Source organism: Psammomys obesus, unplaced genomic scaffold, assembly GCF_907164565.1.
Source record: "Psammomys obesus unplaced genomic scaffold, mPsaObe1.curated_primary_1811, whole genome shotgun sequence".
In the NCBI taxonomy this organism is placed as follows: Eukaryota; Metazoa; Chordata; class Mammalia; order Rodentia; family Muridae; genus Psammomys; species Psammomys obesus.
The window spans coordinates 12,498,556-12,504,555 of NW_026596034.1; positions in this window are offsets into that span (position 1 = coordinate 12,498,556).

Genomic DNA, 6,000 nt, shown 5'->3' on the forward strand with positions numbered 1-6,000 from the left:
CTCTGTCACTATTAATGAAACTCTGCTATGCAGAGATCCACAGCCAAACAACAAGCAGAACTTGGGGAGTTTTGTGGAAGAGTGGGAGGAAGGACTGCGGGAGCCAAAGGGGTCAAGGACACCACAGAAACTAACCTAGGCCCATGGGCACTCACAAAGGCTGAACCACAAATTAAAAAGCATGCATGGGCTGGACCTAGGCACCCTACACATGTGTAGCAGATGTGCAGTTTGGTCTTCATGTGGGTCCCCTAACAACTGCGGGGTGTGGGGGACTGTCTGATTCTGTTGCCTGCCTTTGGACTCCTTCCCCTAGCTAGGGTGCCTTGTCTGGCCTGAGTGGGAGAGGAAGTACTTAGTCCTGCTGTGACTTGATGTGCCAGGGTTGGTTGGTGCCCTTCTCTGAGGAGAAGGGGAGGAGGAGTCAGGGGAGGGGGATGTGAGGGTTGGACTGTGAGAAGAGAAGAGAAGAGATCAGGCTGTAAAGTGATTAAAAAAATTAATGAAGGAAGAAATTAAAATAAAAAAGAATTAATAAAAATAAGTAAATAAACTCTGCTTTGGTCCAACTCTGAAATATTAAAAAGAGAGAGAGATAAGAAAAATAAATAAGATAAAATCAAAAGAAGAAGAAATGAAAAAGAAGTAAAGACAGTGTCCTGAATGTGATGTTATAAGACAAAAAACCTCCAAAGACATCACTGAGTTTGTTTTCTGTTGGCAGAAGTTTTTAAAGAAAATTATTTTATTTCAGTTTATTTACTTTACATCCCAAGGGTGCCCCCTCCCGCCTCTCCTCCCAGTACCCCCTCCTCTTTCCCCCTTCCCTTCTCCCTTTTGATGGGCCGCTTGGTCTTCATGTGAGCCCCTTGGTGAGTGGAGGGAAGTGGGACTGTTTCTAAAATGGACGCTATTGCCTGCTTTTGGATCACTTCTCCCTGGTGGGATTGTCTTGCCTGGCCTCAGTGGATGAGGATATGGGGCATATCTTTAAGAGTAATTTATTTCCCCAGTGAGAGTCCCTTGGAGGAAACTAAATTTGTATTTACAGTGATTATCAATTGGAGATAGCTTCTGGGGTAGGGATGGAGATAGTGGGGCATGTGTCTGCATCTCTTTTTGGCTCTAGGACCCCAATGCTAGTAAAAACACTCACTGTTCTTGCCATTTCAATGTGCATACTTGGTTGACTTTTAGCACATTCACAACGAAGAGTTCCCATCACTAGACACCTTTCCAGAACACATCATCTCCCAGAAGAATTTTCTGAGCCCCTACAAAGCCACACACTATTTATTACTTTCCTCAACCTCTAGGAACCACATTTTGCTTTCTATTTGTATGGAGTTGTCTACCATGGACATGCCATATAAGTACAGAAAAAGCCAAGCTTTTCAAAGTAGTTGAGAACTAACGACATTAAAGAATTAACTTTATTTTGTACACACTTGAGGATTTTTGTATTTCTTTTGTTTATGCTCCCAAACAACATTTGTTATTTTTTAAAAATCAACTAGATGATGCTGTTAATTTGAAGCAATCTTCAAATACATTTATTCTTCCGAGAGGGATGGATGCAAAGAAACAAACAAATAAATGGAAATGGGAGGAAAAGTGATAATTGCACTACAAATTCAAATTAAGCTAATTTACTGCCCCTGAGATGAAGACTAATTGTAGCTGCAGCTACATCCTGCACATTTATAGCTCTATTTCTGATAACACTGAAGAGTTTTCTTAAGGCACCTGGCCCCAAACTCCAACAAGAGGGCAGCACATGGAGACATATCCAGGAAATACTGACTCGGTTAATGAAAGTGTCTTGAGCACTTAGGAGTCTCCCTTAGTTCTGCAGTGTAGCTGGCCATGCCCCATCCACTTGGGTTTTCTGCACCAGGTAAGCGTTTCCAGGAATGAGGGGGTCTTCAGAAGTTGTCCTTGCCAGGTCTCAATCTAACCTCAGCCATGCCTGAGACCTGATTTCGCTAGGCACTGTCATTTTTTAGAGTTCATTGAAGAGGGAGTAAATAAGCTTGTTTTACTTAGGAATGTTTTGTCTGTCCCTATAGTGAAAAGGATTTGATTACATTGAGGTGGCTGAAAATAAGATACACATACCAAAGAAGTCACACCCGCCCACAAGGAGAGGATTGTGGGTGACATGATCCAGTAAGGAACTGCGGCAATGAGTCACAGTAAGACGTTGCAAAGTCTCCCCAGTCAAGAGTCACGAATAGAATGTTTCAGCAGATGGGAGTCTAGCATCATCATGGATGAGTGTCTCCCTTCACATATATCAAATCATAGATTTAAAAAAAAAATGGAGAAAGATACACAGTTCACCCAGGAGCACATTTGTGCTCACTCACTTGGCTTGACATCTTTCTTCATATATATGTATGTCTATATATATATTTAAATTTTGGTAGTTTCTGCATCTCTTGTTCACTGAGATGTATGTATTTTGTTTTCATGCCTTTATACATTTAAAAAGCAGTAAAAAGGTAGATGTATTGTTCTGTTTGAATCTTGAGTTGAATATACTAAAATGCCCTGCAGCATAACCGCCCTGTAAAGCAGACCTCCATGAGACTCAAGCTTTCTCAATGCCCACATGAGTGGAAAGTCATAGCGTTTTATTCACCAGTTTATCTCTACAGTGTTTCCTCCACACTTAACATTTCCAAATGTTTCAATATTTATGCTCACTCTGGCTGTTCATATTCATGGCTTGTTAGATTCCATTGAATACTCAGTAATTAAAAAAAACAAAAACAACTTAAAGAACTCTCATTTGCCAGTTCCTTAAGTCTGTTATATACTGTTGCAAGTAAGTTTAAAGATGATATCACAAAATGCAAATGATGGAAAGTTTCCCTGTTTATACAAGTGGTGACAGCGGGACAAGTGAAAAGTGAGTGTTGGAAAAGTAGGAAGAAACCAGAGCAGATTCAGAAACAGAAACACAGGGTAGTAATATATTTTAGTGGTAGAGTACTTGTCTACTGTGCCCTGGGTTTCATCTGGCACCACAATGAATGAATGAATAAATGAATGAATGAATGAATGAATGACAGAAAGAGGCATATAATGGCTTAGAGATGAACAATCCATTTGTATCTGTGCTGTTGTCCTTTATGGAGTCCAAGGACAGCGGCACTTAATACACTCATTATTTGACTGGCTTTGCTTTCAACAGCTGGTGCACTCTGCTCTGTGTCCTGTCCAGTAAAACCCAGTGGGATCATCAACCTAGAAAGTTTATAGAAAACGCTTATGTAAATCCATTGTGCTGTGAGAATTATAAAGCATTATTTAAAAAAAAAAGATAATTGGTTGGTTTACGTGATCCAAAATTTGAGGAGGTGCCAGAAGGAGAAGGTAAATACAAGGTCCCTACTTGGGACTATTTTAGACAATAAGACTTTTTTTATGGTCAAAGTTGGGAATGCAGTGCTGTAAGCTCAAAATGTCACAATGTAAGGGCCACTGTGGCTAGAAATAGATATTGTGGTGGATCCAATACGACTTAGTGGGATCACTAGTTGTGAGCTCCCTCCCTATGTAAAGTTCTGTAACCATTTTTAGTAAGAATAAGTTATAGGTAGTGCTACTTCAAGTTGTGACTCTCTGCTGCTTTAGAGTATATTGGTCTCCTAACCTCTCATTTTGCTAACCCTTCTCAGCTTCTCCTTACCTTTTTAGTAAACTTTTACACATTTTATACATTAATATTTAATTATTGAGATAAGGTCTCTCTATGTATTTCTGGCTGTTCTGGAACTCCCTGTGTAGACCAGGCTGCCCTTAAACTCCCAGAGATCTACTTGCATCCGCCTTCCGAGTGCTGATATTAAAGACGAGCCACAACACCTGGCTCATGTGAGGTTCAAGTCACATGTTCTTTAAAAAAAAATGTCTGGGGGTTTTGTCATCTGTTGCCACAGTAACAAGTCATCCAGTTAAAAAGCGGAAAGCAGCAATCATTTATGGTTTGTAGATGATGTATGTTTAGAAATTTAGCTAGGACACCTGAGGCTGGGTTCTTTGTGGTTCATGATCACTGTGAATGGGATCATTTGAATAACTAGGACCTTGTTGGTGATTTTTCATTCACACACATGGGCTTGGGCTGGGACTGTGACTGGAGCATGCCCATGGGTGCTTCTTGCTTGGGACTTCCCTGCCTTCTTGAGAACACGTGTTCAAGAGAGCCACGCACGGTCCATCCGGTGCCACATTGCTTCACCCGAGTAGTCACCACACTCCCATTTGATATAGTTTGGATCTTAAGAGTCCCCCAAAGGCCAATGTGTTCAATGCCTAGTTCCAGGGCAGTGCCATGTGACGAGGTGATGAAACCTTTAACAGGTGGGACCTAATGGTCAATTTTAGGTCAATGGAGGTAATTACTTGAAGGGGCTGTGGGATTCTGCTTCTCTCCTCACTCTTTGTTCCCTGGTTCATGATGTAATTGTCTGTTCTGCCATATGCTCCCAATGGGATGTACAGTTCTACCACAGGCCCAACAAAATTGACACATCATGGACGGACTGGAGCCTTTAAACTGGAACTAAAATAACCCTCTTCTCTTCACTCACCCCAGTGCTGTTATAGAGACAGAAAACAGACCAACAAATCCTTTAAACTTCTAGATCCAGGAAAGGAGACATAGATCTAGTCCCTTCATGGAATGAATGCCAAGGGCTTTGTGGGCATCTCTTTTGAACCACCACAGTAACACAATCTCCTTTCCGAGACGCAGTGCCTTTGTTTGTGCAAAGGGTTGCTGCTCATAGGGTTGCTAGAAGTATTAGAAGTAATCTTTGTCAGGAGTTTGTACACTTTTCTTTTTTTTTTTAATTTTATTTTTCTTATTAGTTACATTTTGTTAACTCTGTATCCCAGCTGTATCCTGCTCCCTCATTCCCTCCCCAATCCCACCCTCCCTCCCTCATCTCCTCCCTGCCCCTTTCCAAGTCCACTGATAGGGAAGGACCTCCTCCCCTTTCATATGACTCTGTTTTGTCAGGTATCTTCAGGACTGGCTGCAAAGTCCTTCTCTGTGGCCTAACAGCACTGTTCCTCCCTTGGGGGGTGGGGAGGTCAAAGAGCCTGCCATTGAGTTCCTGTCAGAGATAGTCCCTGTTCCCCTTACTATAAGAAACCAGTTGGTTACTGAGATACCACAGGTCACATCAGAGCAGAGGTTCTAGTTATATCCACTCATGGTCTTTGGTTGAGTGTCCATCTCAGAAAAGACCCTGTGCCCAGATATATTTGGTCCTTGTGGAGCTCCTATCCTTTCCACATCAAACTCCCTTTCTTTCATATGATTCCCTGTACTCTGACGAAGGTTTGGTTATGAGTCTTAGTATCTACTTTGAAACACTGCTAGGTAGAGTCTTTCAGATGCCTTCTGTGGTAGACTCCTGTCATACGTTCAATGCATATCCCATTTGTCTTTCTAAATGAGGATTGATCATCTTACCCCGTGCCCTCTTTCTTGATTATCTTTTTTAGGTGTATAGATTTCATTATGTTTATCATATTTTGTAGGTCTATATAAGCGAGTATATTCCATGTTTGTCTTTCTCCTTCTGGGATACTTCACTCAGAATGATCTTTTCTAGATCCCACCATTTGCCTGCAAATTTCATGATTTCCTCTTTTTTGATTGCTGAGTATTATTCCATTGTGTACACTTTTCTTAACCAACCAGACAGGAAGCATTTGTGGCCACTTAATTCTGAGGGAAATCCTTATATGTTGTATGTGACAGAAGCTGTGGATATCATACAAACAAATGGCTTTGGCTCTGTTTTAGTTGCTTTATTTATGAACACTAATATCTTGAATCTCATGTAATTTCAGATGCCCTGAAATAACATTCTCTTCTTGATCTTTTAAATTCATTCCAAACTGTAAAACAAGTTATAACTATATCTATCATTCTATCTATCTATCTATCTATCTATCTATCTATCTATCTATCTATCT